The following is a 14,266-nucleotide window of genomic DNA, read 5'->3' as shown; positions in this document are numbered from 1 at the left end:
AGACAAATTAGATTAGGATTTCTTAGAAATATTTAACATAAAAGCATGTCTTTCTCAGTCTCTTTACATGTGTTTCAGTAAACTATTGAAAAACAGTCTTTTTTTTCAGCCTGATCTGTAGAAAAAGATCCCCTTGTATGATCAGGACTTGGACATTGATTGCTATATTGTGAAAGGCAAGAAAAGTTAACATTCAGAAAACCATTCTTTTGTCCTACAATAAGTACTTTGGGTTCCTTTTTTGTGCTACAGGATCTAATAAGGAACATTATGTTGCAACTCAATGAACCATTCATGTGACATGGTCCAGAATCACCAGTAGTTGGGTATGTGTAAGCTCACCCTTCAATTGCTAAAGATAACACATAAAAGATGAAAAGTTCTTCATCAGGTCAGATAGAAAAGCCTAGATTCTAACAGTGCAATAGCAGATTGTGCATCTGTGCAAATTGTGGCAAAGCTAAGATAGCACAGAATGGTGTAACAATCAATCAGTAAACATTCAATTAAGCTTCTACATTATGCCAGACCCTGTTCTAGGCACTGGGGATATAAGGGAGGAGATAATCAAAAGTAATTTGCTTGGAGTCAGGAAACACCTTCCTAACACTTAATAGCTTTGTACCTCTCAAGTCTTTTAATCTTTGTGTAACTTAGGCAATTCAATCAATTAATCATGGGGTCAGAGTTAGAAGGTATCTTAGAAGCCATTTAGTCCAAATGCCTCATTTTATAGATGAAAAATTGGAGCTCAAAGAAATGATTTCCCCAAAGTCATGTAAGTAGTAAATTTTGAAAATGACATTCAAATCTAGGTCTACTTATTTCAAATTCAGTGTAGTCTTGTTGTTTGTTCCCTCCATTGTTTCATAATATCTCATATCCACAAGCATTTATTAAGCACCATAAGCACAAATGAGTTTCAATTATTCTGGTAAAGAAAATTTCCTATGTTAATCTTATTTACTCATTTTTCAATCATATCTGATTCTTCATGTTATTTTGGGGGTGGTATTCTTAACAAAGATACTAGAGTTGTTTATTTTCTTCTCCAACTCATTGAACAGATGAGGAAACTGAAGCAAATAGGAAGGGTAAGTGATTGCTGAGGATCATATATCTGAGTTATAAAATATCTGAGGCTGGATTTGAGCTCAGGAAGAAGAATCTTGCTGACTTCAGATCTGGAACATTATTCACTAGACCATTTAGCTGCCCCCTTCCTGTGTTAATAAAATCATGTAAAAACCAGGAATACACATTTAGAGCTGAAAGAAATATTAGAAGTTATCAAGTGCAACTCTGCTCATTTACAAGTGATTTAGGTAAGTTTTACAGGTGAGACATGTGTGTCTATGTATGTGTATATATCACATATACACACATACATACATATACAGTTGGAAAGGGACAGATGGAAAGAGATAGAGACAGAGAGACAAAAACAGATGGAGAGTCAGAGACAGAGATAGAAACAGACAGAGACAGACAAAGAGGGAGGGAGGGAAGAAGAGAAGGAGGGAAAGAACGAATATTTTAATATTTTCATTGATTGGCTTTAGCAGTATCAGATATCCTTCTAGCAAAATCTCATTACATTAACAATAGAAGAGTGTTTTCTATTGGACTACCCACAGGATCATAATATAACATAATGGATCACAATCTGATTGTTTTTTGATACCCAGAAAAATTTTAGTAGAACTACAAAATCTTTATGTGAATTTTATTCTTGGAGGTATGTTTCTTTTGTTGTTACTTTCCAGAATAAAATAGGAATACATATACTCACATAAGTACACATGACATTCAGAGAATCACCTGTGCTTCATTGGCAGTCAAGGAGAATTGCATTCTTGTCTTAGCTCTGCAAGGAAACTTGCTATGTGACTTTAGACAAGTTTTCGCAGAAGTTTTTGTCTGCACAATTTTCAGAGGTTCAAATATCATTTCAGACACTAACTCTGTGACCCAAGCAAATGGTTTAACTGACCATATATGAATCTTCATCTTATTTGTTAAGTGGGGACAACAAAATAGTATCAAAGTCACAAGATGATTGTAATGATCAAATGGGATGATAAGTGTAAAATGCTAGATAAAATCTAAAGTTATATATAAATGTTAGCTATTATTACTTGGAGGGATGAAGAAGTGGATCCTAAAACTGAAATTTTAGCTATAAGCCTAATTCCATTATGGAAATCCCCCTTCACCAAAGTAGTTCAGTAACTCATTTATAATTTATAGATTTAAGTGAGCTATATAGTGACATTGCATAGAGAAATTGAATGGTTTGACATGGCTATATAGCTGGTAATTCCAAAACCACCTCTCTATCTATTGTGCTTCATTTACCACATTATATATCTTGATATGTATATTTTATTTAAACTATAAAATCCAGCTAAATGTTTTTTCCCTTAAGAATGTTCTAATACACATAAAATCAGAAAATTTAAGTTTAACAGTAGTATTTTCTCTGCGCTTTGGGAATCTGATCTCAATATCCATGTGCAAAAGTAGAACATATTTCCCTGATTAATTTTAGTACACTTTAGTTAATGTTGATAAGTTTAAATATTATTTAGGTTCATATTGTAGCTCTCCAAATGCTGCAAGAACACATCAAAACTTGGAACTAGGCGATGTGTATCCACCCCATAGAATTTTCTCAAGGAATATAGCCACACTCTAAAATAAAAGGGATAGATATTTTCCTGATCCCTTTGAGAAACTAAAATCACCTAATTCGCCTTGGTTTATTCCTTCACAGTCTGCATATATTTGCTATGCCTAATGATTTCTTCCTCCCAGTATGCTAAAGAGATTGAACCAGTCCTAGTGTGACCAATGCCCCTTAAAGCAAGAGAATTAAGAATGATGCTGGTCTCACATTGATTTATAGCTATGAAAAATATTTTAAATCAGTGCATGCTGTTGTGTAGCATGAACACTTTTATGGTTAAGCACAATAAGAAAATATTGAAGTTAGCCAAGTGATATTTTCCTCCTTTTAACTTCACTAAAGAATGATTTCCATATAGTTGCATTAACTTTTACTTTGAATGTCCAACATTTTTGTAAACTTAAATGAGTACTTAATATAGCTCTTTATTTTCTTTTTTATATATTTGAGCCCTTGCTTGATATTTGTTTTATCATTTTCCACTAATTTATTTGGTTTCTCTCTGTTTCTATTTCTCTCTGTGTCTCTCTTTGGGTCTCTCTTTCTCTGTCTCTGTCTCTCTCTGTGTCTCTCTGTCTCTGTCTCTCTTACACACACACACACACACACACATCATTGCTTTCTGTTGAAGACAGCTCTACCATATCCTAAATCTAAAAGCATAAAAACCATTCAGATTACAGAGTATGGGATTTGAGATATAAGTGCCAGCAGAAAACTTGAAGTTGCTATGTGCTGGCTTATAATAGGTTTACTTTGTCATGGTCTGATTCTGAGCATTTTATTCTTAATGAGTGTAACACTCTTGAGTGGCCTTATAAAAGAGAAGCCAACATCAATAGAAGGAACAATTAAGAAGTCAGAAAATTTAGTATTAATGTTGTACTTTGCATCTGAAATATATGTTCTGGAAGTTTGATTAATTTATTATTTTCTTTCAAAACATCATTATGCAGCAGAAGGGAGTAGAATTAAAATCAGATCCAAATTTGCCCACTAATATATATGATCAAAGATAAATTGTGTGTGTGTGTATGTGAGAGAGAGACAGACAGACAGACAGAGAGACAGAGACAGCGAGAGAAACAGAGACACAGAGACAGAGACAGAAATACAGAGAGAGAGACAGGGAGAGAGAGAGAGAGAGAGAGAGAGAGAGAGAGAGAGAGAGAGAGAGAGAGAGAGAGAGAGAGAGAGAGAGAGAGAGAGAGAGGCAGAGACAGAGATAGAGAGAGACACACACAGAGAGAGAAAGGGGAAGCAGAGAATAAGGTGGTACTCTATGCTATTCTTTCTGACAGATAAACAGATTTAGAGAAGAGCTCCTTTGACCACCTATTATTTTTTGAGAAAAGATTTTTTGAAGGATCCTTTTTACTTTTTGAAGTTAGGTTCCATAGCTAATAATCCTAGAGACAAGATCTTTCTTTTATATTTCTTCATTTATTCATTTTCCTCCACCCATCTCTGAGGGTTGATATCCTCAAGACTATCCTATCATCTTTTTTTTTCTCTCTACTCAACTATAATAATCTCATCTGCCCAAGTAGATTCAAGAAACCATCTATATTAATAATTTCTAAATCTATGTATCCAGCTGTAATCCCTCTCTTTAAATGTCATTCCAAATTATCCATTTGATTGCCTTAATGATCCAGTTATCCTGTAGTTGTTGTTGAGCTATTCAGTCATATCTGCACTCCTCATTGACCAAATACTGTTGATGGAGTTTTCTTAGCAAGAACCCTGAAATGGTTTGCCATTTCCTTCTACAGTGGATTAAGGCAACCAAAGGTTAAATGATTTTGCCCTAGGATCACATGGCTAGTAAGCGGTCTGAGGCTGGATTTGAACTTAGGTCTATCCAACTCCATGTACTGCATCCACTGAGTTACCTAGTTGACAGTTGTCCTACCAGTACCCAAAACACAATGTACATACAAAAAAAGAATCTGTCAGCTTATTTTTTAAACATGTCCCTTCTCTGAATCCCTAATTAGTACCATTAATGATCTTCCCACTTATGCAGATTAAGAACTTCAAAGTCATCTCCCTTATCCTCAACTTCCAATCACTTTACTTTTCCTGTCATTTCTAAACATTTTGCACATACATTCTCTCTTTATATTATCTCTGCAACTGTCTCTTAAATTTCATTATTTCTCACTTGAATTTGATTAGCAATTTTAGTTTTTTCTTTCCAAGCCACCATTTCTTGATCAGCCAAAATTACCTCAGTTCACTATTCAGGTTTCTTCAGTGGTTCCCTACTGTCTTTATGTAAAATATAAATTCCTAGCCTGACATGGCAGAACCTTCACAACATTTTTTCAAACTTCCTTTCCAGCTTAAGTTTTTGTTACTCTACTCCCCTTCACCTTCTAGGCATATTTGATTTGGCAAAAGTTAAATGATGACCACACACAACATTCTTTTGCCAGCATATATTCATTCTGGCCATTATTCATGCATCAAACATATTCTTTCTTCACTTTAAGTGTTCTTTTCTTCCTTCAGAGCTTCAGGTCAGATATCATCTTCTTTAGAGAAACCTTCCTTAATCTTTTATACATCCTACACACACACACACACACACACACACACACACACACACACACACACACACACTCCTATGAAAATAAAAGTGATCTCTTTTTCCTCAAATCTTCCTCAAACAGTGATTTCCAATCTGCAGACCTCCAGAGCAGTATGGATTTACTGCAAGGAGTCTGTAGATCTATATACAAATCCATAAATAAACAAACATTTTTATGTGTAGAGTAAATAAATAATATATCTCATACATATATGCATTACTATTTTTCAAATATATGTAGATGCAGTTGTGATTAATAAAAATACATATTCATTTAAAGTGTTACAGAATTCACGGTAGCTTTTTTATCACCATGGATTTTCTCAGGCAATGGATACTAATAGTACAATCCTCATACTAAAAGGTTGAGAAGCACTGTCCCAAATTCATCAAAATCTCCTTCCATAATTCTTTATCTTGAATCATACTGATTTAAATTTATGTTGCATACCTACCTTTGTTTCCAGTAGAATATAAATTTCTTATGAGCAAAAGTTACTTCTTTATTATTATTTTGGAATTATCTGTGTCTAATGTAATGACTTTTACATGTTTATTGATAAATTTTGTTGTTCATTGAATTAAGACATTTTAAAAAGGCTAGAATTGACAACTTTCTTTGTCAAACTTGACAAACAACTTTCCCCCCTCAAGATCCTTTATTAATTTTATTATCCTGAAAGAGAAGGAAATATCCTCTGAGCTGTTAAGATTCTTTTATATTGTTTTCTTCAAGTACAACCCATAGGGCTAGATCTAGCCAGTTATGAAGTGAAGTGGGAGATTTGAAATTATCCTGTAAAGTCAAATGATAGAGAATATAATATGGATGACTCAGGTTTAAAAAATAAAAATAATAATCGTGCTCTTGTTATCTAATTTTTTAAAATGTAGTTTTTCAGAGTTTTTTTTAAGTTTTCTCAAACTATATATCTAAATTCATATAAATATAAATCCTAAATAGTGTAGTGGTATTTATATTCTATTGAAAGAACCAGAGGGAGGCTTTTAAATTATTTTCAAAATGTCTATTTTTCCCACAATTACCCTGTAAAGTAGAGAGAGAAATCAAATCCTGTTTGTTGTCCAATTTGCCCCTTCCTGGGAAAGAAGGGGATGGAAATGCTGCATTTACTTTTTCTTTGTGCATATCTCAGTGTCCAGAGCTATGTGAACGACATTCCCCAGCCCATCTACTATCACATACTCTAATATCATTGTAGATGTAATAAGGATAAAAATTAAATAAAGTAAATACAGAAAAAAAAAAAACAGACTATTCTCATACTTTGTCACTTTTGTCCAAAAAAAAAAAAAAAAGATTTTATCTAAATCTTTTAGGCAATTACTTGAGTTCAAGGACCATAGAAGAATATATAAATGAATGAATGAGTAAATGAAAGAATAAAAAAATTAACTTTACATTATATGTCAATAATTTTTCTATGAGCTAGTCACACGCATTTAAAGTAATATTATTCCTGCTTTCAAAGATGTTGTATTCTAATGAGAAAGACAACATAGATAAGGGAGGTGTTTGGTTTTAGAAATCATTTGAATGGTTATTGGAGCAATAAGGGAAATTATTGAACTCTCCTTTCTAAATATAATAGCATTATAGATATGCTTATTCTTCTAGAGACTGAAATTGAGGTTATGAAGAGGGATTGGGGTATATACATTATGACAGAACATAAGTCAAGAAGATGGCTGTTATAGAAATGTGAACTGTGATTAGTACCAGGGAAGTATCGTGAGTTATGTGATACATTTAGCATTCAAGACAAAACAGATCACAATTAGTATGAGAGAGAATTCCAGAACTAAGAGAGTTAAGTACACCAGGTATGGGCTCTGTAGGTCTAAAGAGTTTAAAAAGTTATAGAAATAGGTAGATAGAATGAACAAAGATAGCAAGGGAAGAACGGACATAGAAAATACAGAAATCCTGGGAAATGAGGCAGTCATCAATTGTTGAATTATTTATTCTGTGTATCACATTAAATGAAAATCTGTGGATAAGACAAAGGAAATAAAAGGCATCCTCAAATACAGGTGGCATGACCACAGAACCAAATGTCATTGGAATCTAAAAGCAAAGGAAAGACTTATTAAATTGTTTTCCTTATAGCCAAAATATCATTTGGATTTCACCATTAAGTCATTATATTTGAATTTTTAAGTTTTATTTTGTGACTGTTTGCAATAGTAAGATTCAGATGCAGAAAAAGTAATGAAGTCAAAATTCAGAGATTTAAGTTTTAGTCCTGACTGCCACAAAACCATTGTAAAATTCTGAATAAGTCATTTCTTGTCTTTGAGGTTAGTTTCCTAATTTGCTTTAAAAATAAGTCCATTCCAATCCTAATATCCTATGATTTCACACTTGTAGGATTTTATATATGATCAAATTTTATTATCCAAGAAGATTGTAGGATCAGAGGGTTTTTAGATTTGAAAGGGATCTCAGAGAATATCTAGTCCAAACCATGCATTTTGCAAATCAGTAATTATCCACAAGAACGTATTTCTCACTACTTAGCATACAGAATCACAAATTCATAATTGTAGTGTAAGGGATCTCAGTGGCCATCTGAGTCTAATCTTCTTAAGGCCTATGGACATTAAGCCACTTATTTAAGGTTGTACATAGAAGTGTAAGAGGAATTATTTGAACCCTAGTCAATTGATTCATTAAAAGTCATTCATTTTATATTTTACATGATTGCATAGTATACATTATGACAGATTGGTTACCATCTGAGGAAGGGAAAAAGGAAAGGAAAGAAAGGAGGAATAGAATTTAGAACTCAAGACTTTTTAAAAGTCTTTTAAAAATTGTTTAAAATGTAATTGAGGAAAAAAATAAAGTATTATATTTTTAAAAATTATCCATCATCTTGTGATGAAGAGAGCCATATGCACCTAGAGAGAAGACTGTAGGGACAAAGTGTAGATCACAACATAGTATTTTCACTCTTTTTGTTGTTGTTTGCTTGCATTTTGTTTTCTTTCTAATTTTTTTCCTTTTTGATGTGATTTTCTTGTACAGCATGATAATTGTCCAAATATGTATAGAAGAATTGCACATGTTTAACATATATTGGATTATATGCCATCAAAGGAAGGAGGTGAGGAGAAGGGAGGGAAAAATTCACAAATACAATACAAAGGTTTCGCAAGAGTGAATGTTGAAAATTATCTGTGCATTTGTTTTGAAAATTAAAAAAAATTAGTAATAATAAAGTTATTTTAGTATAACAGCTAATATTTAGCATAACAGTAATTTTATAATGACAAAAGCCACAAAAGAATGAGACAAAGTTGGAGTTAGTGGCGGGGGTCGTTAATCAAAGATGTAATAACTGTACAATTTCAGGATAGTTCTGTGTTATGTTGTTGAAATTGTGTTTTTAACTCCTGCCAAAGTTGTGGCAATATATAAATTATGTTACAAATCATCACTAGTCATTACCTTCATTGTATTTGATGCTTTCTTCATGTATTGGTCAGGTATAAATGATGAGAACACTTACTTCTTTAATTGCTCTCTAAGATATCCTGAGTAATTTGATAAGGGGAAAAAATGTCAGTGAGAGTTGATAGCTTTCAGAATTTGAGAAGGCTAGCAAAAGAAAAATGGCCACACATGTGAAACAGCGGGGTACCCAGTTGCTAGTTGATCTCTGGGCATATTTAGGAAGAAGTGAGCCATACTTTCATCACTGATACACACACACACACACACACACACACACACACACACACATATACTATTAATAATTTTTGACCTTTGACCTTCACTGATTCACCAAGTTTCTAGGATAGCTACAGTTATACCAAGAAAAGCGTAAATATCTGATGAATATAAAATATCTTAGAGTTTGGAGATGGAATGCAAGAGAGGTCTCTAACAATAGCCTTCAGGCTAAGAAATCTGTTCCCTCCTTCTTAATCTCTAAATTGACATTCCTTTCATGTAGTCTGATATGATTGTTCAAGAATATAGTTTCTAACTAAACCATAAAAAAGGAAATTATCTCTCCAACATTTATATTAGCTCCTAATGGGGCAACATGGAAAGCAAGGTGTTTCAGATTCAAAAGTGGAAATCCTTATGAATTTCAAGAGAGGTTTCACCGATGGACAAACAGGCCACTGTTGTTTATGTAGAAAGTCCCAGATGGGTAAATCTGCTTGCTATTTGCCCCAGCTGTCAAAGCCCAGTCTGTGGGCGTCATCCATTAACATTCATTTGGCTGCCATTTCAGCTTTCACAAGTAGGTCAGTAGCATATTGGCCTCCTGTCAACCTCTGAACTTCAAGCCTCCTGTAGTTCCCTGGGGGTGTGAGTGTTTCGTGCTCTTTTAGAATCCCCTTTTTTGATGAGCTGACATTTCTCCAGTGGAATGTGCCTCTTCTGGTGGCAGTGCAGTTTGTGCAGGTGTCAACCTCAGAATGCAATGATTCATCCCCCCCTTCCAATTTTACAAGGACAACAGAATATGTAGGACATAATCTAAATTGCTTCCTATAGTTATGATGGGTCTTTCTTTAGTCATCTTCCTAACAGAGATCTAGAGGTAAAAGCTCTGTTCCGAGTGGCTGATCAGCATATCTTCAATAACAAAAGGATGCTCCCTTCCAAATTCTCCACTCACCTAGAGCTTTTCATCTTGTTTGGCAACAATGTGTTAATAGTAAAAAGAAAATGACTTACCTAGAATGGTTGTCTGACTAACTTATTCACTGTGATAAGCCAGAAAAATCATGGGGAAGTGGGAAATGAGAAAGGGAGTATTTTGAATAGGATACCAAGCTATACAATATACCTGTTTAGAACACATACATCTTTGGATTTTCTTTGGTTAAAGCTGGATTTGGTTTGAGTTTCATGATATCTCTTAGTTATAATGAAACTTCATCTCAACAAGAGCCACCGTTTGGCTTTTTCATTTTAGGGAAAAACTAAAAAACAGTGTACAGTAGTGAAAAAACAACAACAACAACAATAACATTGAACTTGATAGTAAAAGAGCATGTTGGAATAACAAAACTTTGTATAATAATATTTCTAGTGCTGATTTAGTATTGTAACCTTTAAAGTGTGTGACTTCGAGAGTATTCATTTAAAAAATTATCATTGCCCATCAAAGATTAATTTTCATTAGTTAGTATATTAAAATATAGATCTATTTTTTATTTCCCATTCCTCCAAAAGTTAGGAGAACTATAGTTTGTCAAGATTCTATCATGTAAAACTTTGGTGATGCTTTTCAGAATAAATAATGACATTTGGGATCACATTAACTTATTTTTTTCTCTTAAAATTGAGAATTTGGGTTAATGATTCAAAATGTATAGCTAAAATTAAAAATCAGAATACTGGAATTCATGGTTTTAAATTGAGGCAAAAGTGCCAAATCCCAAATAATTTTTCAATAAACATATTTTCCATTGATCCTATTGTAAACATAATGCTCTTTGATTTTATGTAGATCTGTTTGCTGTAGATCTGTTTGCTATATGTCTGCTTTGCATTTTAACTCTTCCTATCTCTTAGATTATAATTTGGCACATTGATTCAATCATTCAATAAATATCATAGATGGGGGGGAAAATAGTGTTTTGGAGCCAACTTTTACAGCCTTTCTGCGAGTCAATTATTAAAGTTTCAATGTAAGCATTTGCACCTCAGAAACAAGCAAATTTGATAAAAGTGGGCTTGATTTATCATTTTGTCAATTGTCTAAATTAGAGATATTAAAGTCAAAACTCAAAAAGTCAAAAGTCAAAAACAAAAAAAAAAAAGTTCTGGAACCAATTTAAAATGTAATTGGGAAATGTCTAACAAAATAAATAAATAATACATTGGAGTTTGTGAAATTAATTTTGCAAGGCTGATTTGTTTCTATGACATCCTGTAGTTTATATGGCATGTGTACTTGGACAATTCAGTAAGAACAAGATTGATTTGCATACTTATGGAATTTTTTTAAATTCTATTTTAAATCTTTATGTATGTGTACATATATTTGTATGTATGCGAATAGATATTGATGTCCATGACAACTGAATCAATGTAAGCAAAAAAAGATTTCTAAAATATAAAAAGCTATATAAATGGAATTTATTTTATGACTTGCTTAGACACACAGACTTTTTTGTTTGAAAATTAAACAAAGGTCATCTGTGTCAGTACTTGGCAAAGGCCATCTGAAACTGACTGGCTGAGCCTTTCAAAGCCATGAGATAACTGAATCAACATTTTTTCCAGAATGTCTTCCTTCTTAAGATGACAAATAAGATTTCCTTCAAAATACAAACTATCCAGGATGTGGTGGCTAAAGCCTGTAATTCCTGCTATCAGGGAACTGAGGCTGGTGGATCTGTTGAGCTCAGGAGTTCCAAGATGCAATAGTATTAGAACCAATCAAGTATCTATACTAAATCCTGAGCTAGTGGATATAGCACTGGATCTAGAGGCAAGAAGACTTGAATTAAAACACACACACAGACTCTTACTAGCTCTGTGATCCTGGCCAAATCATAAACTTCTGTTGTCTCAAATTTCTCAGCTATAAAACAGGATTACTAACAGCACTTACCTTTCAGGGTTATTGTGAAAATCAAATGAGATAATATTTATAAAGCACTTTGCACAGGGCAGAGAATAGGTATTATTTCCTTCTTATCTTCCCCAATATGATGATGCCCAGGGTTCAGGGGACCTATAGGGTACATATAGAGGGAATGAATCATAAAACATCAAAAATGGAGCAGGTCAAAGCTTCCATAACAATAAGAACTTTGAACTTCCACCCTAACGAAAATAAAGAAACCTAGTCTCAAAAAAAGTTTTTTTTAAAGAATCAAACATTACAAAATGCCAGTGTCAGCTGGAGCTTTGTTCATATAGCTTTTCTTATTCACACAAAAAATCCCACATAAATTCTGAGGTCTCTCATCCCAAAATTCCATTCTCACTGACAAATCTCAGATTCTTCCTATTTGTCTACATTTCTCCCTCAGAATTCCAGGGATTTGACATGATTCTCCAATGCCATGATCTTACCCCCCCCCAGTGTGTTTTCCCCTCCAAATTCAGAATCAAATTAATCAGCTGGGCAAACCTAGTTTTTAGAAAGGGGCATAGGATATTGTAGTATAGTAAAAGCAACTTTGGTAAAAAACATGCCCCACAAAAATCTATGATGCATTTTTTCAAAAGTACATACAGAGTACATGAGCAAGCAATCTCAGATTTAGAATACACATAAGGTAAAGGGGAACTACACAGCCCTTGGTTGCTACTTTTCCTACTTCCTATCTCAATATTTCAATATATTAAAACATTATTTTAATCATGCATATGATTAAAATTGATACACATTTTATATCATATGATATATATATACATATATATAATATATGTGCATATGTGTGTGCATACGTGTGTATACGTGTGTGTGCATAAAATAGCTGCTCTTCACTTGATGAAATAATCTTCTTATGTTGCTGTGGCTATAAAATTCATCATTTGGTGGATAACCCTATCATTGACATTCTCTAAACTTCGCAGGGTTAGTCTTTGGGTGATAGACTCATAGTCTCTCCCAGAGCCTTTCCTCAAAGCTTTTCCACTTTTATAGGGTATCAGGGCTTGGGATGTATTATCATAGCCTTCAATTGGTTACGTTTCGTTCCCACACTACAGTGAAATATTATGATGGTATGCTATTCAGCCTACTGAAATTGGGAAAATATTCTCCCTGCTATTATCTAATTGAAGAGATAAATATCATTCTGACCTGTCTTCAACTTTGGAAGCATATTTTACACCTCTGGCTAATAGAAGTGATTGGTTAAAATGACTTGTCAAGACTGGTACAGCTAATATGAATCCAGATCAATCCATTGCTGGGATCAGTTTTCTATTCCACTATACTTTGAAAGTCAGTTTAAAAAAATAAAAGCGTGGATAGTATAATTTGTATAGTTAACCAAGAAAAAGACCATATTGGCAAATTCTCCATTTTCCTTAGTCTTCTGTATACTGATAAGATATGTATATGTGTAGAGTCACAGGTGTTTTTAGGAATGGGTTGATTTCAAAATTTGGTTTTTAACTTGATTGTTCAAAACTCAGACATCTTCCTAAAGAAACAGGGTTATGAAAAAAAAAAAATTAGGTTTACAGGAGATCCCATATGCTTTTTTTGCTTTTTTTGTTTATTTTTTCCCTAGCATGATCCCTAACATGAAAAGTGGGAAAATGCTGCTATTCTTGAGATCCAAAAAATATAAATGTCAAAATCATTAGTGAAAAACACTGATTTATTTCTTTGAGATCAATGATATGGCTCATGGAATTCATTTCACCAGGTTAGGCAGCAATCAGGCTTATTATATGGAAAATATAAAGCTTTATAATTTTTTGTAATTAAAAAAAATGAATGATCTCTGTCCCACAATCAATTGCACCACCATGACAATACTCTTAATCACAGGGTGCTTTCTCTGATTCAATTTTCAACCCACTTCCAATAAAAGATATTGGTCTAAACTGATCACCCCCAAATACATAGCTCTAAATAACACCTATACAGTTCTAAAAATTCCTTTCATCCTAAAAGTATAAAAATTTGCTTAATTTGATTCAATTCTATGCAACAAGTTTTTATTGTTATTGTACTTATTTTCTGAAGGTGGCATTTCTTGCTTCCCACTCTCTCCTCTCAGTCAAATCCATACAATATAGACCATTGTCTTCCCTCTGAGATTAACTTTCAATTTCTTTGTATATTTAATTCATATACAAAATTATTTATATGTTGTGTCCTCCTTTACAATGTGAATTCCTAGAAGGCAAAAACTGAATCTTTTTTTAAGTCTAAATGCTTATTAGTTAGACTGGCATATATTAACCGCTTAATAAATGCTTTTTCACAGACTGACTTACTAATGTCAATGTATTGTGT

General features: G+C 33.2%; 1 protein-coding gene across 30 annotated transcripts in view; it reads left to right on the top strand.

The window, feature by feature from the left end:
• Nucleotides 1–14,266, top strand: part of MYT1L (myelin transcription factor 1 like) — a 693,632-nt gene that overhangs the window by 212,443 nt on the left and 466,923 nt on the right. The window lies entirely within an intron of this gene.

The sequence above is a fragment of the Sminthopsis crassicaudata genome, chromosome 2 (assembly GCF_048593235.1).
Source record: "Sminthopsis crassicaudata isolate SCR6 chromosome 2, ASM4859323v1, whole genome shotgun sequence".
NCBI classification, from domain to species: Eukaryota; Metazoa; Chordata; class Mammalia; order Dasyuromorphia; family Dasyuridae; genus Sminthopsis; species Sminthopsis crassicaudata.
The sequence above is the reverse complement of the archived record's forward strand: the minus strand, read 5'-3'. Positions and strand labels throughout refer to the sequence as shown.